This window comes from Podarcis erhardii (genome assembly GCF_964252035.2).
Source record: "Podarcis erhardii genome assembly, chromosome: 2".
NCBI lineage: Eukaryota > Metazoa > Chordata > Lepidosauria > Squamata > Lacertidae > Podarcis > Podarcis erhardii.
This window is the reverse complement of record NC_138498.1, coordinates 77,767,615-77,794,582: the sequence shown is the minus strand read 5'-3', so window position 1 is coordinate 77,794,582 and position 26,968 is coordinate 77,767,615. Positions and strand designations below refer to the sequence as shown.

The following is a 26,968-nucleotide window of genomic DNA, read 5'->3' as shown; positions in this document are numbered from 1 at the left end:
TACTAACTGAAGCACTGTATGGAGATAACAGTGTCCAGCAACCACAGGGCACATATTTAAGCAGACCACAGCATGCTACCTTTCAAAGCATAGGCCTGTGCAGAATTCCTCAAAAGGAAATCCCACTGGCTCCTGCATGAATCTGAGCATGTTCTAACAACCTCCACAGTGGCCCTTCTCAGAGTTCCTCAGATGTCATGAGTGAAGATGGTTGGTGGTTATTGTAGCAACCCAGCTGTAGAATGCTCCCCAAGTAGGCTTGCCTGACACCAACCATAATGTAATGCCATTGCTCAGTAAATAATTCTTTTATTTGCCTGGGCCTTTCAGTGGCAATTGTTTTAGATCTGTTTAGATGAATTTCATTGGAGCTTTGTTTTTTTAAAATGATCCAGCTATCATAACGTTATTACTGATGTTATGTTTCAATTGTAAGTTATTCTTTGTTTTTCATTTTTTAAAAATAATATTTATTAAAGATTTTCTTGATTAACAAAAGTGGATGTGTTGTCTCTTTTTTCAGAATTGTAAGTTATTCTGAAAGCCTTCAGATTGAAAAGAAAGAAGCACGTGTTTTATCAACCAAATAAAAATAAATTGATTCCCAGATATGTGTGCATAGAAAACAATTCTAATTGTTTGATTATTATTAAAGATCGGAACTCTTCAATGGGCAGGACAGGGTTCGGGGGTGGGGGGAGGATGAAGAACTAAAGCCAAGGCACGGATTCACATCACTTTAAACCACTTTCACACCTTTGACAGATAATTGATGCCACAAAGTGTTTCATTTGATGTAAAAGGACTTTTTAATCTTCAAGCAATCTTTTAGCAGTAAAGCATGATCATTCCAAATGGCTCCTTTTTAACAACCTTATAAATTTCTTTGTCAGTGGGAAGGTTCCATCAGGTCAGTTTTCTTTTAGTCTCTCTGCATATACATACACATCTCAGAACTTTGCAGTAATGTATCCGTGCATATAATAAAGCAATTCAACCTTTTTTGGAAAATGCTATGTTACTCACTACTTTCAAAGAGAAGAACATCCAGTGGGAAAGTATGTGGTATGAGGGATCCTATCAATAGGACAGTGACCTTCAAACCTACAGGAAACAAAGAAGTTATTAATGAGTGTAATTTCTAAGTTGTAGGCAGGATTCACCCAACAAATCTGTCAAAAGCTGGAACTATTCCTATGGACACTTCTGCAGGTAGAGACAAAAGTCCTAGTCAGAAATACAAAATATATACTACATGGATGGACGACAAAAGCCCAGGAGATGGGCATCAAAAACAGCTAACCTCTGAAAACTGAAACATTATATTTGTACACTATGTTCTTTAAATCCACCTGCCCAAACTTTAAAAAGTTTCATACATGTTCATGAATGGTTGGCATACTAAACTATGCCTCAGAACTACATCACAGGATATCCGCTGCAGCCACAGCTATTCCAAGCACACACATTTAGGAACACCTCCTGGCATTTATCCATCACCAAAAAGTAACAAAACACAACTTGTTAGGTTTTCCACTAAAATGTGAAATATGAAACAGTGCAAACTGTTCCTGGATGTCTCATATTTCCACAAAATCATATTTGTTTTAATGAGCGATCTCGTGGAAGTATTTCAATTGCCAGCAAGATTGCATTGATAAATGTGATCACTGTACTGCCAACATAGCTGTAAAATAAGCAACAGATGAATGAAGATGAAGTTTGAAGTGTTTTGCAATTGGGAATAGAGCCTGGTTATAGATGTGGAGATGCTCGCAAGTGGAGGTACAGCAGAAGCCAAATCAGTGAGGAACTCCAGCTGTTTTATCTACTCAAATAGCAGCATGATGTAATTCCATCATGCAGTATTGGTACCACCACCCACTTTCATCCTGATGCGGAAACAGAAGGAATTTAATAAGCTGAAGAGACTATGAAGAAATACCAAGGTACAGCCATGGTGGTCCTGGACATAATTCCATCCACACTAACATGGCTCCACAAATCTCAATCATCTGTAAGCCCATGCTGCTCACTTCAAGATGAGGCAAAAAGACCCCTCCTCTCAGATTTCTCTGCATATAGCAAAGAACTCAGAGGAATAGGAGACTTTCACCATGATAGATACAAGAGACCAACCATACTACTCTTCCAAGTCCTTGGAAACTTGGGGAAAGGGGTTGCCCAATTTCTGCTGGACTTTAGAACAGGCAGAAGCAGCAAGGCACTGACACAGATTCTGCATGTTCCCCATCTCAGCATAAAATAAAAGACTGACTCCACCCCTCTATCAAATTCTCTGTACAAGGCAGTGGATTCAGAGGAGGAAAGGGGAGGGGATGAGTTAACACAAATACTGGCTGGCTATTAATGTGATGAAACTGTAATTCAATATTGACAAACTAAGTTACACCCACTGCCAGGGAATAAATACCTGAAAGCATATGCAGGAGACAAAGAAGACAGATATCCAACAAGATGCACATATTGTCTCCCTGGCTGAAGCTCTGCCCTCATGATGCAATTATCACACAAGTTACAAACAGATTATCAGTCAGATGTAGGCAGTTGTGTGGACAACTTTTCAAGGCCGTAAGTTAAGTAGTAGACATCAATTGGGGTGTATGGGGTGTTAGGGGAGGGAAGTACCTCTGGTGAGGAACACATTGTGCATGCTCTTTCTTGGGTAGTTTGTCAACTATTAGTCCTACCCTGCACTCAGCTCTCATCTGTGGCTCCCAGAAGCTGTCAGCATGCCACAGCAGCCACATCCCTGGAAATAGCGTTGACTGGCTGCCTAAACCAGGAGAGGGTAGCTGATGGGTCTCAAACCCTCAGTGAGTTATGAACTTCCCCTGCATGTGAAAACAGGGTCTGGTGGATTGAGTGGATGAGGCAAATAATGGGTTCAACATCCAAGAAAGTGATTTCTGCACATGCTGTAGAGTGAACTGAGGCAGATGGGGCTCATCAACCTGGTAAGGTAGCCCATCTAGGAGAAGGTAAACACTGATCCTATACCTCCACTGCCTTGTGGGATATCTTGGGGAGAAAAAAACACTAAGGAGTAAACACTACACAGATTCAGAGTGGAGTCCCTAAGATGATTGAATATTGTCTTGGACACCTCCTTCTGGCAACTCCTGCAGCCAAGCAGGTACCAAATCTATTGTTCTGCTTTCCTTTGGACCACATCAGTGAGGCCAAGCAGGGGGGTCTTGTCGTCTGGGCAGCTTGGGACCTCCATACACACTGAAATAACACAGGAGGCAACAATTACAAGTTACTGGTCTCTGCAGTCACAGCAGGTGCTGCAATTCTCCAATGGTCTGATTTCACCTCTGGAGGCACACTCTGTTGTCTCACAAAATGGCAACAAAAACAAAGACATGAACTACTTATTAATTCTGTTGCCACCCTGTTCTCATCTGGATAGTGAATCTCTGTAGTTTTGCTCATTTACTATGAAGTCAGGCTTGTGTCTATACTCAAAAATAGATTTTTGCTTTGATACAAATGTAGGGCTTCCAAGTATTTCATGCTGCTAGTACCATTTGATTATAGTATATTTTCTACTTTTACTAGATAACTATACTTTTAGGATTCAATTAACAGAGGTGATAGGCCTTTCATTGACTGGAAGTAATTGCTAAAAGAGCAGGTTTAAGTCTAGACTCTACACATACAGATGGTATGAGTTCTTTAAAAATCATCTGAAAAACCACTCCCTCTGCCCCATTCTCCTTCCACCTGAACTATGAAATTTATATTACTCTCTCTTCTAGCATTGCTATAATTACTAAGACAGTGTATGCAATGGGCTTTGAAAACTCTGAAGAACTACATAAAGGTGAATTGTTACACATACACCTCACTCTCATGGATACACACATACATACATACATACCCATCTCTTTCCTCCTAATGAGTATCTTCTTGTTAGGAGACTATGAAGAGCAACCCTTAAGGGAAAGCTACTGTGGGGAGGGGGAAAATGAGAGCAAAGCATTTCTAGTCATCCTTAAGTTCATTTTAAACTTCATAAACCTGGGAAAGGGAGGAGCCCACACACACACAATCAATCAATGAATGAATGAATGCTTAGGCCAAGGATCAACTTAAGCCCAAGAGCTCCATTTTGAACCTTAATATCAAGAACTTTAAAAACATAACATTTCTTTAAGGAAAAAGCAAAATTAAGCCACGTGAGGAACACAAGAAGACGAAAGCTTTTTAAAAGTACACCAGCGTTTATTCGGCAAATTTGCTGGCGATGAGATACTACAGTACTTTTTAACATGGGGAATCAGCCTCTAGTGTTGCTCCCTTAAAACATGAGATTAAATAGTGACCACCCAAGATTGGGCTCAGTCCATCCTCAAAGGCAGGAAATATCGGGGGCTTTTTTAGAAACTCTCACTCGCTCCCCGCCCTCGGCAGAATCACACCCACAGCTGTCAGCCCCGGGAGCGGCGGGGAGCCACTGAGCCAGGCTCACTAACAGCGGCAGGTAGGGCGGGGAGTGCGAGGGACAAGCCCCCTTCTTCCCTACCACCCCCACCTCGCACCCCGCTCCCCCCCCCCGAAACGCACCTGCCCTTCCAGCTCAACGGACTCACCCGGCTGTAGGCCCAGCAGCCAACCGGCTAGAAATGATGCAACCTGAAGGAAAGCATGACAGGAAGTTTAGAGGGAGGAGGAGGGGCAAGAGCAAGGCGCCGCACGCCCACTCGCAACAGCCTCTCAGGGCGCTCCGTGCACAGGCTGCAAATAAGGCGGCCTCCCATTGGGCCAGAGGGTTTCCGGGCAACCATAAATCCTGGCCGAGGTTTCGGGGGGAAGGGGAAGGGAGGCGTGTAGCGGCTGAATGGTAGAGATAAGAAAGGCTAGAAGGGCGCGCACGTCCTACTTGGCTTGCGAAGGGCAGGCGGAGGGCGAGTGGAGCGAAGCCGCGCCGCGCCGCGCTGCGCTCACTCTCAGGAGGGGCGGGGGGGGGGAGTGCTTAAAAGAAGGACATTGAATGTCTGTGAAGGAACTAGACTGGCTCTCAGTGCAGCCAGGTCTGCTTTCATAGCCGCAGCGCCCTGCGAGGCTGTCAGTCGTCAGCCCTAATTGTTTTATGCAAGACATGGATGGCGAGGATGCATTAGATATATATTGCAAATAATACTGCCATCTATCTATCTATTAAATTTGTATACCGCCCCTCACTGGAAGATCCTAGGGCATCTTCACAACAGAAAAATGCAAATACGAATGATGAGTTTACGAATGGACTGCACCTACACATTGTTTCATAAAATTTTTACAACACTGATGGACGTAGTCAAGTGAGGGGGGGCAAGGACGGGCAGCTGCCCGCCCCCCTAAATCAATAAAAATAAAATACATAGGAAACTGAGGTTCTGCCTCCCCTAACAAAAGGCATGCCCCCCCCCCCAAAATCCTCCTGGCTACGCCCATGGGTTTTGAAGACGCTCGAATTCAGGGCGAAAACGCTCTAAGAGGAAGGTTTGTTTGGCAGCCCCTCACCATTATCAACTCCCGTTCAGAAACCTATGGCCCCACTGTGGAAGGACATGTGGATACAGAATTGGCCTCCACAGTCACTTAGACTCACTTTTAATACCATGTTTATGGAAGACAATCTTACTCGGCTACAAGTGATTGCCAAAGAAGAAAACATTAACATTTGTTTTTTAAAAAACTTGTTGAATAAGAATACAGAAATTCTGTGAAGCGACACTTTTTAAATTGGCAGCTACTGAATTAAAGTTTTGTTATTACTAATAACAAGTGGACCTACTTGGGGTTTTTTATGGGGTAACGGGAATAACTGTAATGGATTGTTTCTATATAGAAATTAATTTTTTTTAAATAAAAAGAAATAAATTGTGGCAATTGTAAGCCAATCAACATATGAAGTGTGATTTGAAAATTCTCTCTGCTGATTCAGTCCATAAGTGATATAGAACTGATCAATTGCAATGTCAGTAGTTTGCATTGCAGTCTTCCTCCTCTGTTGCAGTTTAAAATCTCTGGATTTCAAAATGACCTCTTGCTGTGTTGTTAAGTAAGCTATAAGAAAGTATACTTTCTTATATATAACTCAGTATGCTTTCTTATATATAAATTTCTTATATATAACTGAGTTGTGGGTGGGTGGGTGGCACCACTTTGTGGTGGTCCCAGTCCTACTTGGATGGTTGTTTCCAGAGGGTGATGCTCGGAGAGTGCTCTTCAGCCCCATGGAGCCTTCTTTGTGGGGTTCCTCAGGGTCTAATTTTATCTCCAGTGCTGTTCAACATCTACATGAAACCACTGAATAGGGTAACCCATGAATTTTGAGAACATTGTCGGCAATATGCTGATAACAGAAAGTTCTACTTCTTTACATCTGCACTGGAGAGCCAATAAACTGAAGCTCAATCTTATATGGATTGAACTTCAGTTTATTGGCTCTCCATTACTGAAGCAAGGCACTGTTAGTGGGTGGTTCCCTAGACCAGATGGATGGGAGGTTGCCCGCTCTTGATGGGGTTATACTGCCTTTGAAGGATTGTGTACTTCTGGATCCATTGCTGTCGCTTGAGGCTCAGATGGGCCTGTGGAACGGACTTCTTTCCATCAGATTGGTTGGTGGCCCAGCTGTGCCCCTATCTGGATGGGCATAGCCTGACTTCTGTTGCCTACTCTTTGGTAACCTCTAGGTTAGATTACTGCAGCACGTTATATGTGGAGCTGTGTCCGAATATGGTTCAGAAACTTCCGCTGGCGCAAAAGGCAGTGGCCAGGTTGCTCACAAGGTCAAGACAGTTTGAGCATATAACACCAATCCAACCTCAACTGTACAGACTGCCAATTGGTTTCTGTGCCCAGTTCAAAGTGCTGGTTGGAATGGAGTGAGGAGATTAATACAGGCTAGCGGCTGCCTACATTGTGATTCATCAGGGCGGGGATGTGGAGAGATTAAATACTGAAAATTTATATGGAGAAACAGATGCTGTCTATAGGGAAAAAAAATAGGCAGAGATGTACAAACATTATTTCTTCTTTTCTTTTTATCACTGATATTAAATTTCCATCAACATGTGTTTCCTTTGCTGTTTTGTCTTTTATGTAATTTGAACACCAGCATGGCCTGTTTGTAATCTAGGGTGTGTTCACAGCAGCATTTTGCTGCTGTAAGTAATCAAGGAACAATCCTTCTGGCTCAGGCTTCATCAGTGTTCAGTGTTTACTTATTTCTAGATTATCTTTCAGGGTTCGCTGCTGTTTTCCCTATACTGCCTAAAAGGGAGTGAACCACTTTGGAACTACATTAGTTTTTCTGGGGAACAATTGCTGAGGTAAAGCAGGTAAAGTATTGTGTAGCTATTTCTGTCTTCCTAGGGGGAAATAGTTGGGGTAAATGAAGAACAGGCATTGTGGTGCCCTGCACACTGTTGCCAGCTATAACGGCAGCCCCAGCCAACTATGCCAGTTGTCAGGAATTGTGACAGTTGGAGCTCACAACACATTGGCAGCTCCTCGGGGTAAAGTGTCTACTTTCAAAAGCAGCAGTGACATAATTAATGCAAAGGAATATTAAGAGTGGCACTATTTTTCTCAGCCTATATCAAAGCAAAAAGGCACAACAGTATCTACTTACATACTTCACCCTCCATAAATTCTTCAATTTTAAATGAAAATAATCCAGTATTCCTTAGAAGATGGGATTATCTAACTTTACCTTTAAAGTAAACCTGACAGGCAGGTTAGGCTTAAGCAGTGCATTTCACAAATGAGGAACACAAGTCATTTTGGATCAAGGTCCAGAATTTTGCCCTCTATAGTACAATGGCTTCTGTTACTACTATAATTTCAGGGGAGAGTAAGAAGTGCAGTTCTTTACCCCTCACATTAATGTCAGTAGTAAAGTACAGTAATTTTAAAAGTGAGGTGCAAACATACCATACTTCATCAAGGTATCTGGTTCCATCAGTCTTGGCTCTGGAAGTGAGAGTCCCATATGGTTTGAAAATATTCACCTAGTTCTCTAACAGCTAAACGGGCAAATAAAAACATTGCCTCCTTTCTGTTTCTGGTTCCTCCATACCTAGGGTGTAGTTGTCTTAATTCCAACAAAATCCTGTGGTTTGTTATGAAAATATTTCTTCTGCCATTTAACAAGAAGGAATTGAAGATGCTGATCATACACCGAAAGCAAAATGCAATAGTCTGGAGATGGCATGCACTAAAACTGTAACTGCCCAAGTTCTAGAAGTGAGGCTATGCAGAAAACCTGAGGACAGGGTATCTCTTAATAAAATACCAGCACTTATGTTCATTAATGCAGCACTCACAGAGATTTGTGAAGCATTTTACAGCACAGCTATACAACAGAGTTAAAACATGCATACATTTACAGCTTCACTCTATGCTTTCAAACACACCCTGGTACCTTAATGCTATGCCAATCAGCTTTGAGTGAAAGACCACTAGAGGGCAATATTTTCCCTCACTGGGTAGTGATTCAATACCGTACTGTTATAGAGTCCTATAGACATCTGCTTGAGAAGGACTTTTCATATATTCATATTTATCCAAGTTCTGGATTCAGTTATTAAAATCTGTTTTCATAAATATTTCAAAGTTAGTGAAAATCACTGATGATTTGGACAGGCCAGGGGTGAGAGCCCCAGCAGAGATTTAAAATCACAAAACATGCAGCAAAGTAAAGTGTGGAAATATAGACTGTTATACCTTTAAAATAGCCCTTCTATGTTGCTTGCAAAGTTCCCCACTTCCCTTAGCATAGAAAGAGACCACACATTTGGTAGGTTAGAAATTGTTTACTTACAAACTTTTCAAATGTCAGATTCATGTGCTATTCCATACAGCAGCAAGAAAAGACAGGCAGCAAAACCTAGGTTAGTTCCAAAGTGGTAAATTAATTGTATCAAACACAAAGATGGCTTGCTTATGCCACGCAGTCTAAGCTCAGAGCATGCATTGTGGACCTCCTTACTGTTAGGGTTCACATCGTGGAAGAGAGAGAAAAATTTTTTGGTAATGCTACCTCCCAAGGTGAGGGTGTGTGACCTTGCTAAGCCTGGCAGGACAGCTTACTCTATGGTCTTAACCGCTTTATGCATTCATTAGAATTAAGCATTTGGTTATATGAGGCTGATTTATCCCACAGGAGTCACATGCCAATGGTGGGTGGAGCAAGAGGCAGAAGTGTGTGGAACAGTATTGATGTAAATGTGCGCTTACATAATAGTCTAGTTTCTACAGACACACACACCCCTCTGTCTTCTTTCCATACAAGCAAGAAGAATCATCAGAGTTCAAGGACACAAAATATGGGCTGGACAAGGTTACTGTTAGGCAGTGCTTTTTCTTAGAACAAAAGGTGCCAGAACTCACCATGAAGCTGTTACAGTAAGTGCCACACTTTTGACATTTGGGAGGGAGACACCGGTACTGCGTAACTTTGAGTAACCCCAGAAAAAAAGCACTGCTGTTAGGTGGATTTGCAGCTGGTTAACTAATAGAACCCAAAGAGTGTTCACTATTGGTTCCTCATCATCCTGTAAAAAAAGTTGACAAGTGAGGTGGCACAGGGCTCTGTCCTGGGCCTGTTGTTGTTCAAAATTTTTTATAAATGTCTTGGATGACTTGAGGGGATGCTCATCAAATCTGCAGGTGACACCAAACTAGGATTCACATTCTGTGCAAACCATAAACGTCAAACAGGTATGTTTAAGTTAGAGTTATTCTGTGTTTCAGACTACAAGCAGCACCCACCACTCTCCTGAAGGCATGCAGTCCCAAGGGACTCCCAGTGGAGGGAAAGGGCAATGTGGGCCAATATGATTATCACAATAGCAGCAAAGAAAGTTGTCAAACACCACGGATTAAATGTTTTAAAACAAATTATATTTGTTTGGGTACACCGTTACATGGAGAATCTTAGCAGATGAGCATAGCTGTTTTTGGATGTGACATGATCTTACCTGTATGGAGGATGAAAAATGTTCTGCTGCTGCAAGAATCAGCACTAGGAAGTCACAGCTGCATAGGTGGAGTGCTTAGTACACATGCATTGCTTCAGGCAGTCAAGCTGAATCATATGGGCCTTACCAGTATTGGTGACATATGAGCCAGCCCTAAGGCAGACAATTATGAATACAGTGTTTCCCTAAATTCCTATAGTAAGGTACTCTAGGATAATTTCTCCAAATCAGCTGAGCCTGATGATTCTGCATCCTCCATTAAAGCCTCAAGTACTGTGAGCAATATTAATGTTAAGCCTTATAACTTTGCAGTCTATTGGAAAGTCTCATGGAAAAATAACACTCCCGGTGATTAATTTGTTGAAAGGGAGACACCAAAGTCTGTATATATGTCACGTAATTAGTCCTGGAAGACCTACTCCTTAAATCAGACTATATACAGTGGGGCAGCTAAGGAGGCTTAGACTCAAGACTGTATTGCCCTTGCTCCCAACTCGGTAGTTGGTAATGTGCACTGTTTCACTCACTTTAAAATGTGGTAAGCCAGCCATTAGTAATTAGACTAGGCACAGGGTGTGGTTACTCAAGGATGAAGGAATGGTTCTCTGAACATGCTCAGATGCACCTTTTTATTCACATTTTTGCAGGCTCCACTCTAAGATTAAGAAGCAGTTTTCCTGATAGAACCCTGCCCCGAATTAAGCCCAGCTTTCCCCCCAGGAATGCTATTTAAATGTGGATTTTAATTTAATTTTATTTGTCCAGGCAGATTTTTAAAAAAGAAAAGAAAAGAGTGAGCAGAAGAAGAAGAAGAGTTTGGATTTGATACCCAGCCTTTCACTCCCTTTAAGGAGTCTCAAAGTGGCCAACATTCTCCTTTCCCTTCCTCCCCCACAACAAACACTCTGTGAGGTGAGTGGGGCTGAGAGACTTCAGAGAAATGTGACTGGCCCAAGGTCACCCAGCAGCTGCATGTGGAGGAGCGGGGAATCGAACCCAGTTCCCCAGATTACGAGACTACCGCTCTTAACCACTACACTACACTGGCTCTCAGGGGGAAAATAGCAGGCTTGAGGTTTATGAGAGTGCATTGTACCCTTGGCATATTTAGGATAAAATGAGTGGGTTGGGAGGGTGTCTGAAGACCCAAAAGCTTCCCAGCATTTTTAACATAGACACTTCTTAGGACAGGTGGACTCCAACACGCATCAGCTGTTACAAAGTCTATCCAAATATACGTTCACAAGGTAAGCAATGACATCACCTTTTCTCATCCCACTACTTTCCATGTGACAAAATACACACATAGTTTATTCATAGCTTAGATGACAGTTACAGGTCTGACATGAAAGCTTAGCCCTGGAATGCTGAATGCCAGGTGTCTGTCTCAGAGGTTACAAAACAACAAAGCAGGGATATGAGTATGCAGAGTGCCTTTCCCAGGCTAAATCTAGGTGCACACAGCTTTGTGCATCACTTGGCTTTTCCACACTCGATTTATAAATATGTCTACTAAGTGAATGTGTGGACTGTTGGAAAGAGGACATGAAAAAGGCTTGAAAGTCAGAGGTCCTTTTATCTACACATTGCAGAGAGTAGTCTACAAACAGCCTTGCAGTATAATTCACTGTTATAACCTGACTGTAGGTTGGAGGGTAATGTTGAGAAAGGTGCTCATGGCGGCCCTGCGATGTGCTCCATTGTTAATATTGCAAATTGAAAGGTGAGACTGGTTTTGATTCCCATTCAAGAACTCACATTCAGATTGCACCAAGGCTGTGTACACACTCCCATGTACTCTACTTCCAGTACACTCCTACCACTGATTTGGGAAGCGGTGTACACATCAATAGCCACGATCCATTTCAATCCCCTCCTGAGGGTTTCTTCCAAAGATGTTGTGCATTTCTGCAAACTAGGTAGTTACAATCAGCTAGCTGCTGATGGTTCCATGTATGTGGCTGTGGTTGTTTTGGTTCCACAAGCAACAGAATTTGGTTTATTTAATTGCAGTTGGTACATCAGACACATTTTGATTCTAAATGAATACACATACTTTTCATCAGAGATCTGAATAGATGCTAAACCACCACACAATTCTGATTCTCATTTTCTACTGCCACTCCACAGCTTAGACCAGGCATCCCCAACCTTCGGCCCTCCAGATGTTTTGGACCACAATTCCCATCATCCCTGACCACTGATCCTGTTAGCTAGGGATCATGGGAGTTGTAGGCCAAACATCTGGAGGGCCACAGGTTGGGGATGCCTGGATTAGACAAATGACAGGCTCTTCTCAGCAGCTGATCCTTTCCTCTGAACATTGTTTCTTTTTTTTAGTCAATGGTGGCTGATTAGTAATAAGTCATGCTTTGTATTGTAGTTCATTTTTGTAGTTCTTCACCAGGTGAAGAAACAGGATGAGGTGGCAATGTGAACCAGTGGGGTGAGTCAAGGTGTCTTGAGTTACATCCCTGACACTGCCTTCTGTTTTGCCTCAGGCAAAACACTTCTTCCTCACATGAAAAAATATTTCAAGGGTACCGTCTTAACCAGGCATAGGCAAACTCTGGCCCTCCAGATGTTTAGGACTACAATTCCCATCATCCCTGACCACTGGTCCTGTTAGCTAGGGATCATGGGAATTGTAGTCCCAAACATCTGGAGGGCTGGAGTTTGCCTATGACTGGTCTTAACCTAGGCCTCTCAGAATTATTTAGCTCAGTGTTTCCCAACCGGTGTTCCGCGGCACACTAGTGTGCCGCGAGACGTTGCCTGGTGTGCCGTGGGAGGGCACACTCATTGAAATTAGAATTAGACTTTTGCCCCCCGCCCGCCTTCAGAAGAGGTCCAGTACCTCTTTGCTCCCCCCTGCCTGCCTTCCCGGGAGAGCGGAGAAACGCAGTGTGTTTCTCCGCTGTCCTGGACAGCTTTTGAAGGCAGGCAGAGGGGAGCAAAGACTTTCGCCCCCCGCCCGCCTTCAGAAGAGGTCCAGGGCCTCTTCTGAAGGCGGGCGGGGGGCAAAGGTCTTTGCTCCCCCGTGCCTGCCTTCCCGGGAGAGCGGAAAGTCTTTGCTCCCCCCCTTCAAAAGCCATCCAGGACAGAGGAGAAACGTGCTGCGTTTCTACGCTCTCCCGGGAAGGCAGGCAGGGGGAGCAAAGACTTTTGCCCCCCGCCAGCCTTCAGAAGAGGTCCTGGACCTCTTCTGAAGGCGGGCGGGGGGCGAAAGTCTTTGCTCCCCCCGCCTGCCTTCAAAAGCCGTCCAGGACAGCGGAGAAACACGCTGCGTTTCTCCGCTCTCCCGGGAAGGCAGGCAGGGGGGAGCAAAGCCTTTACCCCCCGCCCGCCTTCAGAAGAGGTCCTGGACCTCTTCTGAAGGCGGGCGGGGGAACAAAAGTCTTTGCTCCCCCCGCCTGCCTTCAAAAGCCGTCCAGGATAGCGGGAAGCGCTTCCCTGCTATCCCGGACTGCTTTTAAAATGCTGGCGGTGGGGAGCAAAGCCTTTCGGCCCCCGCCGGCCTTCCTGGACCTCTTCTGAAGGCCGGAGGGGGGGGAAGGCTTTGCTCCCCACCGCCAGCATTTAAAAGAGGTCCCTGGAGATTTCCCTATAGGCTTTCTTCTTGCGAAGCAAGCCCATAGGGAAATTCATCTTGCGAAGTGCCTCAAAAAACGGAAAACCCTTTCGTCTTGCGGGTTTTCAGTCTTGCGAGGCATTCGTCTTGCGGGGCACCACTGTATATATAGTCAATATAGGCACAGAGTTAATTTTTTAAACATTTTCTAATGGTGGTGTGCCTCGAGATTTTTTTCATGAAACAAGTGTGCCTTTGCCCAAAAAAGGTTGGGAAACACTGATTTAGCTGGTGAATGTATTTTGGACTCCCTGTGGTGATATAAGTTATCCCTGTGACTTCATTTGAAATATTCACATGAGACTTCCGGGTTAGCGCCAACATCTAATGGCGGATTCCCTCCGATCTCCGGAGGGAATCGGCTCAGTAGGGATTGGGTTTTGCCACGCCGGCGACGCGGAGACCCTTAAAAACCACAGGTGTGGATGCCTGTGGACGTGGTGACTCGGCGGGCACCATTAACGCCCCCCCGACCCGCAAAGTAGCCTTTTTAAAGGCTGCGGAACGGGGGCGGGGAGCGGCGCGGTGCTGAGAGTCCTCTGCTTCCCCTGCTGAGCGAAGCCGCATGCCATGGATGGAGAGCGCTGACTTTTTCCTTCAATATTCGGACTAAAAGCAACAACCCGTGAGTAATACGGAAATTCGACTTAAAAGGGAAATTCGTTTTTAAAATTCGGCACAATCGGGGGAAGTGTAAAAAGGAAGTCCACCCCCCCCCGCCTTGTAGATAGTCTAAAGCAAGGACCAGCCAACTAAAGTTGGGAGAAACATCTTTGTCTTTTTGGAAGAAAAATTACTATCTTCGCGATTGGACAGTATATTTGATTTTGCTGGAGGATAAGAATTGGTTTAAATTAAAGTGCAACCCCCCGGGACCCGGGTGCGATCTGTGAAAGAACCCTGCTGGAAAGATACGGACTTTGACAGCTGTCAAACTAGCTGTCAAAGTTGGGAAGTAAAAGGAAACGTTGCTTTCGGTGATTCTGCTGGCTTGATTTGGATATAAATTGTTGGGAGTAAAGGAAAATAAGTTACATTTTGGTCTATTGGATTGAAACTATAAAGACATTAAGTAAACAGAATCCCCCTAGAGGGGAGTTTTGGAATACTGCAAGAAATGGCTGTAAGTGGAAAAATACTCGCTGAGCTGAATAGGACTTTTTATCTCCTGGGAAAGTTCCAGGACCAGAGCAACATCTTAACAACAAGGGCAACAGCACTGAATGACACAGTAAACAATCTTGTGGGAACAGGAAGAGATTTGACACAAGTTTTCGTTTCTGAACCAAGAGCCCTTGAAGTTGAAACAGAAACTGCTGCAGCTGGGGAAACAAAGTTTGAAAAATCCCAAGAGACATATGAGGACTTGCTGGAAATTAAAGATGAAGCCACAATGTTGCAGAAGACAAAGCTGGACCAGAGGCCTGGTAGCATAAATTTGACTGAGATGGAAATTGGAGCTTTTGGGGCATATAGATTTAAAAGATTTAAGAAACAAAATTTGAGCTCCAATTTTAAATACAGAGGCCTGCTTGGAAGAAAAATGGACATTATTGGGACAGAGCTTCTTCAAGAGTTGGTGTTGAAAACAAAGGACTGTCAAAAAGACCGGCAGAGAGAAACTGAGAGAGGTTTAAAAGCCTCAGTTGTTTGGGATCCAGGCTGAGAAATGGACGCATTTATGGACACTGGTTTGGGGATCAAAACCGGGAAAGGGAGGGTGGGATTTGGGAATCCGAAGGGTGATATAATCTGCTTAGATCTTGTTTATGTGTTTATTTCTTTTTTGTAACTTTCATGGAATGTGGAAAAATCGTGGAAGGGAAATTAGGGCCGACTTTAGGAAAAAGGTTTAAGATTAAATTAAAATTGGGTTTTTTAAATTAAATAGATATAAGGTCTTAAAAATAAATTGAGGAATGAAGGAAAGAAGAAAAGGAAAATAATACCATGACTTAACAAAATTATTAAATTAAGAGTGAGAAATAAGATAAGAACTTGTTGAGCGGAGAGTAATGAAATTATAATACAGAAGGGGGAGGTGTGAGGAGGTCGAGGAAATAAGGTTTAAGAGAAAAAAGGATTGAAATTATACTTGTATTTTGTTCGTGTATGTTTGTGTATTTTTGTGTTTTAATGGAAATTTCAATAAATATCATTTTAAAAAAAAATTGAAATATTCACATGGAAGAGAAAAAGAGAGGATCAGGAGGTCGTCTAATCCAGCCAATGCCAAAGAATAGGATTTTATCACGTTAAGCATATCCATATATCATACAGGTACATCATTACAAACACCCCAGCCATTGCTCAGCCAACTGAGCAGTGTATTACACACACAAACAAATGCTTTTATTGTCATCAATATGAGGACTAGCAAGACTCTGGAATGTGAAGCAAAATCCATTCATGTAGCCTCCTGTGAAAATGTAGGGAGGAATTTGACATCATGCTAAAGTTTCCGAAAGCACAAGAATTTCTGCTTGCCTGACCAACTCTCTCCCCTCTCATTCCCCTGCATATTCTGATGGTTCTCTCAAGCACACCCCTGAGACAATATATTGGGGGCACGGAGGGAAGAGAGGGGGCAAGTCCCATTACACTAACGGAAGTCATTGTGCAAGCCAGTTACTGGAATCCAGCCCGTAGCTGCACACCACGGCCAATCTCTGCTGAGCAGTAGCTGGATGCCAGGGGGTTCCAGGCACTCACCCAAGGTTGGGTTTCTGTTGGAAAACCAAGGCACAGCGGATTCTGCAGAGTTTTAGAAATATGGTTTGGTCATACATATTTACACTTGAAGCCTTCAATGGAGGGGGTGCAGAACATTATGTTCAAAGAATGTCCCTCATTGCTCCTCTCACAGCTTCAGCAAGCTTGGGGCCAAAGTAGCAACAGCCAATCATCGCCTACAGTCTCACAATGCAGCCTCCTCTAGCCCGCGCCACATGGAGTTTTGCCTACATTCCTCCTCCTTGTTCCCAGAACACCTTGCCCCAAAACCTCTGCGTAAAAGGACAATTTTTCCCCTCTGTGACATCACACTCATGTTGCCCTTGTAGGGTCTTTTGTCTTCTAGATGGCTTTTGCGATGGGGTAATGGCAGGGCCATCATCTCCCTCTGCCTCTCTATCTTGCAGCAAAACAAGCTCAGCCTGTCAGCTCACCTTAATTGTCAAAGCTCTGATTAAACCGCAGCACCCAAGAAACTAGAAGGAAAAATCTGGCACCCACAGATTTGGGGGATCCCTGCTCCTCCACTAACCCGGTATTGACCTACCAACACAAGTAATAATTCCACCTCTTATGAATCGTGATAATTATAAGGAAACGTATTTGCCCCTCCAACCAGTAAATGAGTTATGAGTGTGGATGGGGTGTGGGGTTTAATCCTTGCTATTCCAGCATGACGGAGATGAGGAGATCAGACAGCAATAACTTCTCCAGTTCACTGTTTTGGTCTGAGCTACATATAACTTCCTGTGCAAAAAGTCTGATGGAGGGGGAAGGGGCAAAACAGAGCTGCTCAAACTACACACACCAATCAGCCATGCAAAATGTGGGCAATTGCACAAAACTTCCACACAATGCAAACATTTCAGAACTATTTTGGATATTTTACAAATGCCAGATCATTTTGCAATTGAATTAAAAGTGGTTTGGTGAATGCAGTGTTCCAGAATATCGATGGAAAGATTATGACATGTGGAAGTATAGGGATAAGTGGGGGGGGGGGTGACCCAGAAGCTATAGAGCTACACAAAAAAATATCTGAAAGGGCCCTAAGGCACATTTAAGACAACTAGAGTTTGGCTGAGAGCCAGTGGGTAGCATATAAACTTCACATTTTGCCATATATCAATTTGTAATGGGATAGTTTTCCTTAAAAAAAAAACCAAAACGCGGGGGGGGGGGATGAATAATTAGGATAGTGAGCCAGATCCTCACATATCCCCTGCAGCTATTATGGTCCTCCTGCTTTCCATAAGTGCAAAGCCCAAGATTTTAAAGTGGTCGTTTACCATTAAGAAACAAGGTGTGCATTAGTGCACCCAGCAAAAAGTAGTGAATCTAAATCATCATCATCAAGACCCTCCCATCCCACTGAAATATCTGCAAAAAAATAAAATAAATCCACACTGAAAAACCCAAGCTGAACTGGGAGAAAATAAGTAAAGGAACACAAGAAAGCGTAAACTCCTATTTTTGAAGTCTCTTCGTGAGACAGTGCTGTTTGTTTACTCATCTTCTCGGGGTGGGTGTGTGCAAGAACTGCTCCACGTGACGATTATAAACAAGGCCAGAAGAGCTGGCTGCGCGAGCGTCTCCTTCGATTCGTGCTGGCGCTGCTGCACTCTTGTAAATAGGGAAACGTTTGACCCATCCTCTTCCTCCTAGTACACCATCTTCCACGGCTTCTCCTTGCCACCCGCCGCCATTGCAAGGAATTTACTACACAGTACTGTACTATATAGCAGTCATTTTAAGAATAAGAACAACAACGCGCATTCTTAAAAAGTAACATTAACCTGACCTTTGCAATGATAGATGAGCCGCACTGCTCACTTTTCTTAAACTGAACTGCCCCCGAAAATGGACCCCGTGCCGTCCAATCTCAGCGTCTTGTTTACGCAGAATAAATATCTTGTGTTCAGTGAGTTTTACCCTCGCTTCTAGAAAGTGCGCATAGGTTTGCAGTCTTATGAGAAAATGTTTCATTGGTGAGGGAGGGACGCACTCTGTATTTCAAGAAGCACCTGTGGAAGCTGCTTCATGTTTCTGAAAAGAGAGCTAAGTCCCTAAACGTGTTTCCTTGTGAGCTCCGCTGAACTAAAAGGGGTTTGCTTCTAAATCGGGGTGCAAGTGGAAACGTCCAAACAAATATGTCCACCTTCAAGGAACACAGTCCACCATTTTCTCTGCCCTGGCAAGGAGACAGGATGGCGGAATCGTCTGTCAGCTGACATGGGGGTTGGGTGGGTGGTGGAGAGGTGGCTAAGAGGCAAACTGATCAGAGTTAAGAAGGAATTGAGTACTGTAGATATATATATATATGTATATTATGCGAGCCTTGAATGTCACTGAAAATGCGCTTTGCAGCCTTCTGTCCTAGGAGTGGAACCGCAGACTGCATTCTGACGGCTCTATCTCTCCGCTACCGAGATGCGGACATGAACTTTCTCGGGCCGCCACACTCCTTTCGCGTCTGCCGGGTTCAGCGACCCACTTTGAGCCATTTTACGCGCCTACCCCACTCGCTCGCGCTTCTACGGACAGCTAAGCACTTTACGGAAGAGACCTCGAAGACGCGGCTCTCGGAAGAAAACGCAAGCGTAAGTACGGTTTGTGCATAGGAGCTCAGGAGAAAATGACTTGCCTTGCGATTTGGACCAAACCAACATAGATATAGAGATACACCCTCATACAAACACCAAAAAAAATATGGGGAAAGGAACCTCACAGCAGCATCTTCCCTCCTCTCCTCAGATTGTCTAATTTATGCGTTTTATTTGTGTCCCTCCAGTTAAGGCTCTGGAAATATTTGTGGGAATATTTGTGTAGATAATTGTGGGAAACGGCTCACCCCCCTACAGTGGCTGCCATTGGATTGTTCCAAACTATATATATAAGTGGGCGAGGCGAAGCGTTCAAACACAGAGAGGCTGAAACGAGTAGGGAGAGTTCGGTATGTGCTTTATTTTTTGAGCGCTTTGAGCTGAGCGGAACTTGTAGGCACAGCCCAGTGGCGCTTCACTCCTCCTCACCCCCCCTCTCCTTTCCCCACCGTCTCAGGCACCAAAATCCAGTTCCTGTAGAGAAAGGGGGGTCTTGGACTTGAGCAAAACACCCCCGGACCCACCCAGCAGCTCTGAGCAGCAGCAGCAGCAGCAGCTAGCCTTCGAGGTGGTCAAGCTGCCCCTCAGCCTGCAGCCTCTCGGCCGGGCTATGCGCTGCAAAAAGGCTCTGGTCAAGAAAAAAACGGAGCGGATTGTGAAAAGGTAGAAGCTAGGCGAGGAGAGCCCAGTGTGGGAGATCTGGAGGTTTGAAGGGCGCCTGGAGAAACCGACCCGAGAAGGAAGAAGAGAGGGGGGGGGAAAGGAGGAGGCGAGGAGGGCTGCTGCTTTTGGGGGGGGGGTTGCTTGGCAGCTGCCCCGGGAGTATGCGAGAGGAGTGTCCTTTGCTATGCTGAGACGGCAAGAGCTGCTGATGTGCGGCAAGGGGGTCCGCTGCTGGGATCCCCCCCAGGCCGGGAGAGGCGAAGAGGTGCCGGAAGGGGCGTTCTCCCGCTTGCAGCCGCTGAAGGAGAGGGGGCAGCCGCGGAGGGTCTTCGGCCGCGGCAGGCCCAGCTGGCACCACCGGAGGCGGGGCAGGAACCCCAGTTCCTCGAGGGCGCACGGACGCCAGCACTATTACCACCACCAGCAGCAGCAGCAGCAAGCCCAGGTCTGGCCCCGCTGCTACCGGCCCACGCGGCCGCGGGTGCTGCTGTCTCTGCGCCCGGTCAACATGATGGGCAAGCGGGCGCCGGGCATGCGGGCGCCGCGCAACACCAACCAGTTCCTGATGCGCGAGAAGTACCAGCTCATGCACCTCCGCTCGGACTCGGTGGGCACCGAGAGCGGAGGCTCGGACTGCGAGATGGACCCGCTCGACATGGACTCGTACCTGGGCGTGCTGGAGAACGCGCGCGGGGCGCTCATGGACTGCCCGAGCGCCGACGGGTCGCCCTCGCCCTCGCCCGCCTGGGCCCCGACGACAGCGGCGGCGGCGCTGCTGCCGCCCCCCGACGACGACGGCGGCGGCCTCCCGCCGCAGGCGCCCGGGCTGCGCTTCTTCGGAGGATCCCTGGAGGGCGCGCTGCAAGAGGAGAGCTTGCAGTACTTCCCCTCCGAGGACGATGTCATCGAGAGCGAGATCTTCATGGAAAGGGACTTTCACGAGTTTTGTAGCAGCATCGCCTGACCTGACTGGGCTTTGCTTTTCTTTCTGTGGCTGTGCTGAATGTCATCTCCTTACCTTATCTTTTTCACCGCCGTTTGTCCGAGTGGATCTCGGGAGCCACACCGCCTGGGTAGCTGGGGTGGGCTGGGGTGGTATGAATGTATGCTTCAGTGTATTGAAAACTCCCCAATCTCTTGACTGCCCCCCCCAATGGACCAATGGTCAAGTCACAACTTACCACAAAGGTGTGTGGATAAACACTTGCTAAGGTGGCAACCTGTGAAGATAGTAGGATTTGTTGAATTTGTGTCTCACACTTGCCCCTGACGTATGTGGGCAAATAGCCATCTCTGTCCCCTGCGTGGTGACACTGTGGTCTGTCATAGATCCTACTGGATCCTCATTTTTATTTCCTGCCCAAGGAAATTGTAACAACTCTGGTCAATGGTTTTAACAAGACCCTCTGGACACACCATTATTATTAAAGATTATCATTGGGAGAGGCAGGGCTAGCCCCCCCCCCCCCAGGAGGCAAGGTGAAGCAATTCCCTCAAGCAGCAGCATCCACAGGGGCAGCAGATCCTGATGTAGATCTTTATTCCCCTACTGTTCCCTCACTTTTTCCCTGGAAGTGGGGGGCACCATTTTGTGGTTCACCTCAGGTGCCAAAATATGTCTGTCTGACCCTGAGGAGGGAAAATTTAGATTTTGACTGGGGGTGGGGAGGGGGAAGGAAGCGCTCTGGCTGAATTTGTCATTTTTATGGAATATGCTCAGAGAAGCTGCTCAGATTCAAAGAACAAAATATTTATGTGGTCAAAAGAGATAACAGCATTTATGTAAGACGCATTGTGTTCTCTAACATTTGTGTATTTTTTTTATGATGGCATAATCAGGAAGAATGCAGCTACATCCCAAATGCCTTCAACTCCCAGTTAATTTGGGGGATGGATGGAGAAGGGGGTTAAAAGAGAAAGACGCTCTGTATTGGGGCATTTTTTAAAAACAAAACAAAACTCTTCCCTGTTACCCCTTTGCGTTTTTGTCAAATGGGGCCAGGCCAATTGATATGCAAAATTCTATGATTATGACTGTAAATGAAGTACACTTTTTATAATAAAAGGAAATGAGATGTGACTTCTTGTGGGGTTTTTTCACCTCTTTCTCTGTGGGAGGTGGGAAGATGCAATGGGAGAGGGGAAGACCAAGCCAGTGTTGTGGAAGGAGGGAAGGGGATCTGCAAGCCTGACAGTGCTCATTCTGTGAAAGAGTCAGTTCCAAAATTAGGTAAACTTACTTTTCTGTTGTTCTGTGCTGAATACTGGGCAGATCTTTAAATAAGAGACATCATTAAATCCCTGGGCTGTCATAATAGGAGGGAAGTAGCACAAGTGCCCACTCCACCATTAAAAATAAGAAAGTGTCAAAGAGGTATATAGACCAGCTTGACTGCCTGCCTCTTAGAAGCTAAACATTACAACAGGAGACACCCAAAGTGTGGTTTGCATGTTGGTGGCACAGTGTGAGGAAAGGAATACAAGTAAGCCAGCATTACGTCTGACTCAACAAGGCAGTAGGCAAGAGTGAGGAACAAAGGTGGTGGGAGGGATTTGAGAGCCTGCAGGGAATAAAGGAACACAGCCACCTTTACGAAAGTGCACACCATATCCCACAACAAATATCCTCTACTGGAGAAGAAGCAATACAATTCAAAATTGAAATACAGTGGTACCTTGGGTTACATACCCTTCAGGTTACAGACGCTTCAGGTTGCAGACTCTGCTAACCCAGAAATAGTGCTTCGGGTTAAGAACTTTGCTTCAGGATGAGAACAGAAATCGTGCAGCAGCGGCACAGCAGCAACAGGAGGCCCCAATTAGCTAAAGTGGTGCTTCAGGTTAAGAACAGTTTCAGGTTAAGAAGGGACCTCCGGAACGAATTAAGTTCTTAACCCGAGGTACCACTGTATTCTCATTCAGCCATTTTTCCCCACCATGAACACTGTTGATAAAATGGAGGGACGAAAATTACCTGGCACTCCAAGATCCAGCTTTGAACACTAGAGGGAGAAACAAGATCTCTCAGCTCAACTTCTGTAGCAGTTTGCTCATACGATCAGCAAGGAAGCATGTACTAGGGAACACTTGGACGTGCTGCAGAGAGGAATAAATAGATCACAGACATCCAGTTCCTACAAGCCAGTTCCCACCCTTCCAAGTTGCAGCAGCTTGCTTGCACAGAGAAGAGGTGTCAGATTTTGAGAAACCGCTTGTTTTTTTAGTGTGCTTTCAAATACTACTTGTTTGTTGCAGGAAAAAAAAATAATTTTCCAATAAAATGTATGGTTACTTGATTTTTTTTCCAGTCTCTTGATGGGAAACATTTTGGTCACCAGAGCAACTAGAGTTGGTAAACTGGAGTTGGAAGTGGGGGGGGGGGGGAGAGCAATAGCGGTCACTGCCTGCCAAAATGTGCAAGAGGAGGTGTTTGCTAGTTCTGGGAGCTTGGAGTTAGGACAGGAAGGTGGAAACTTAAAATGTCCTAAGTGTTGCTAAAGATTAGCACACTTCTCTCTCCTGCGCACAACTGTCTAAGCATTCCCTGAGCTCTCCTGGCATTGGTGTGGTTTCCTGCATGGCAAGCAAGAATGTTTGACAAGCAGCAGGGAAAGTAACAGTGGAGCCATTGATTCTGAAACTTTAGTTTACATGACCTATTCCACGTAGGATAACCTGAGCACAATAGCACATGAGAGATTGCCACGTATCAGTGTAACTTGAGCCTTTTTATACATACCTTGCAGTGTGGGCAGCATATATCTAATTCTGATTGGCAGGCTGCCACTTTTCCAACATTAAGAAGCGTGCACCTAAGAGATATGCAAAGTGCTTTGCCTTATGTATGTGGGTGATGGCAAGAGTTCCCCCTGCTTTTCCAGAACTCCCTTTTGCAATGTGCATGGTTTGATTCAGGCAAATACCATGCAGTTCCACACAAGTCCCATGCAATGGAGGAAGGGGAGAGCACAAAATAAACTGAGCAAACTTGGTAGATGTGTCCCATATTTATAAAAGAAATAGCCGTATAGCACACAGCTGAGCATTAGCAACTTAGTCGTGAAATTCCTGTTTTTGCTGTCTCAGGCAGCCACCAAGGATTACCTAGTGAAGAGTTCAATCCATTGAGACACCAATTGCTGCTTGTTCCTCTCCTGGAACTGCAGGAGTTAAACATCCACCCACATCCCTTTACTATCATAATAGGTTGCAGCATTGTGAGGTAGCAGTTTTCTAATAAAACACACTCAAATGTAGACCCTAAATGGCAGCAAGATGCAAGAGCGCTACAGTGCTTGAAATTATGGAATTTCACTGGAGTAGACAGCTATCAGTGAAAGTCTACTTTTGGGTTGTTGTTTTTTTAAATAAATGTAATAGCACTCTATAAGATCCCTGTGCCCCCTTTTTGTAGTTTTGTTTTTTATGAACTGTGAAGTAGTTGTTTGGACACCCACTAGATTGCAAACTGGATGATTAAATAAACCTCAAAGTGCCACTGGCTTAACCGTTCCCTCCTAAACAGAAGTGGCCTTACATTTCTGCTGCAAGCCCTGTACACTATCGGTGATTGCCTGAGTTCTCACTTTAAAAAAAAAAAAAGTATGCTATACGCTACAACACTTCGAATTTCAGATATGTGCCCAGGAAGCAGGGCCAGCCCACCCATGAGGCAAGGTGAAGCAGTTGCCTCAGTGTGGCAGGCATAGGAGCATTGGGAGAAGCAGCAGATCTAGGCCCGCAAGTGGTGTGCTGCTTGCCGCCCCCACCCCTGACACAAATGCCACCAATGCATTCTCCATGCTGCTGCTGACTCCCCCCTCCTCACCGCCTGCCGCCTCCTCCTCCTCTTCTTTCTCCATGCCATTGATTCCCCACCCCTAGCCAGCCTCCTTCCCCCCACCTTTTTCTAGGGGGCAGTGGCAGGGGAGGAGGTGGCACCTTCCATTTTCTCTCAGCAGCAAAACGTGCTGGGCCAGCCCTGTGGGAAGCCTTGTGTGGGCAGGAGCTTCACCTATGCCTGTTCATGCCTGTCACTCTCCCTACTGTTTCTTAAAAGCTAAGAACAGCAGTCGTTGGGATTTGAGAAATAGCTAAATCAATAATTTAAATGACTTTAGATTAGGAAATTAGGTTTTGCAACTATTGAGGCATGTGTGTTTAGGTATCTTTAATTTTTTTAAATACAGTGGTACCTCAGGTTACATACGCTTCAGGTTACAGACTCCGCCAACCCAGAAATATTACCTCGGGTTAAGAACTTTGCTTCAGGATGAGAACAGAAATTGTGCTCTGGCGGTGTAGCAGCAGCGGGAGGCCCCATTAGCTAACGTGGTGCTTCAGGTTAAGAACAGTTTCAGGTTAAGTACGGATCTCCAGAACGAATTAAGTACTTAACCTGAGGTACCACTGTATACTTTTGTTTCATTTGGTTTTTAATTGTATTGTGTTGTCAGATCACTTTCGTGTTTGCTGCCCTAGGCTCCTTTGGGAGGAAGGGCGGAATATGAATTTCATAAACAATGTGTGGCATTTTCAGCACAGTTATCTAAATCCAATGATCCTAAGCATACCCCTTCCCTGTTGCACAAACTACATTGAGTTAACATATAAATAGGGACTTCTGTTTTTGTTCCCCTTTGGTTTGTTTTTATTTAATGTTTCCTGCCTCTTTTACCATGATTGCATGGTGACATGATGAATTCCTGTTGAGAGTGGTCCCGGGGTGACCATTAGGATAGGCGAGGGGTAGGAAACCTAAGGCCCGGGCTCTGGATGTGGCCCAATCGCCTTCTCAATCCGGCCTGTGGATGGTCCGGGAATCAGCGTGTCTTTACATTAGTAGAATGTGTCCTTTTATTTAAAATGCATCTCTGGGTTATTTGTGGGGCATTTTTTTCAAAATATAGTCCAGCCCTCCACATGGTCTGAGGGACGGTGGACTGGTCCATGGCTGAAAAAGGTTGCTGACCCTTGGGATAGGCATTGCTGAGCAGCTTCCCACACACACCCCCCCCCCTAGTTGCTCTGGCACCCGGAGTGGAGGGCATGCTGTGCTCCTGGGGGCAGGGCCATGGGGCAGAGCGAGCTGCCCATGGCAGGCTGCTTCCTGTGGGGGGGGGAGCCATGCTGCCTTCCTCCCTTCCCTCTTCCTTTTGACAGCTCGTGGGAGGCTCCCCACCCTGGAAGCAGCCCGGGAGTGGGGGGCAGCAGCGTGCTGCATGCCTGTGACTCCCAAGCCTCTCCTGAGCTGTCAAAACGAAGGGGGAAAGGTCGCTGGCAAGGCAGTGCAGTGCAGCTCCGCCCCTTCCCCCAACAGCTCAGCATAGGCCTGGGAGTCACGCGGGGGGCACGCTGAATGTCGCCCCTCAGTGAAGACACCTGGTGCAAACCGCCCCCACCGCCCCATTCTTCCGCCCCTGACAGAGCCCCCTCCCCCATCATTATCTGGAGCCTCCTGGGTCCTTGCTATCACTGCCTGCTATCCTCTGCTCTCCAAGTATTATTATTATTATTATTATTAAATTATAATATAATATTATTAATAATAATAATAAATTAAATTTCTATACCACTCTTTATCCGAAGATTACAGGATGGTTTACAATAGGAAAACACAATATGCAATATAAAAGCACAAAAATATATGACCAGAATCTCTTGACACAAATTGACAGGATTTTACCCCCACTTTCCCTCCCCACAACAGTAGCAGGAGTTAAAATGTAGCTACTCAACACATTGCTTAACCAGATGCGATTTTTGTTCACACTTGCCCTGGGTGGGTGGGGGAACAGTCATTGTTACTGTCCGTTATGAGGATCACAGTCTTGTGCAACAGGATAATCCACAACAGCAAATGTACCACCTGTTGCAAAGATTACCACAAACTGCTCCTAAAATTTGCCTCATGGTAAGGCTGGCCTTGGCAAGTGTCGGAAATGCAGCTGTCTATGGTTTTAATCTGTAGCACGATCTGCTATCAGCTCAGCAAGGCTGCTGCCTATTACACGTCACCCTAATATTTCCCAGGCTTGCTGCAAAAGTTTTTTTAAAAAACTCCCAAACAATCAGATGTCATTCTGCTGGTATTCATCTAATGAGATTATGACTGTTGTTGTTATTCCTTCAGCTAATTGTGTAAATTCTTGCTTGGAACAATGTTTTATTTTTGATCCTGCCGTTATTGCATAATATTGTGGTCTACCAAAATCCTCACACAAAGTCTAAAAAATGTATATTCCTTAATAACAGTTTACCTCCAAAAGTTACACATTTTAACCTACCTATGCTACAGTTCATTGTTTCCTTTTTATTTTATGGGTTGGGTTTACTCA

At 45.2% G+C, this 26,968-nt stretch overlaps 1 protein-coding gene across 2 annotated transcripts in view; it reads right to left on the bottom strand.

The window, feature by feature from the left end:
• IARS1 (isoleucyl-tRNA synthetase 1) overlaps window positions 1-4,759 on the bottom strand; it is an 86,403-nt gene extending 81,644 nt beyond the window's left edge. The window contains exons 1-2 of one of the 2 annotated variants that reach the window (XM_081847727.1): window positions 4,594-4,759; window positions 1,027-1,104 (exon numbers count right to left, since the gene is read on the bottom strand). The gene's annotated coding sequence lies outside the window, so the exon portion shown is untranslated. The remainder of the gene's footprint in view (window positions 1-1,026; window positions 1,105-4,593) is intronic. The other variant, XM_081847726.1, reaches the window with a different exon arrangement.
• Between the last annotated feature and the right edge of the window lie 22,209 nt (window positions 4,760-26,968).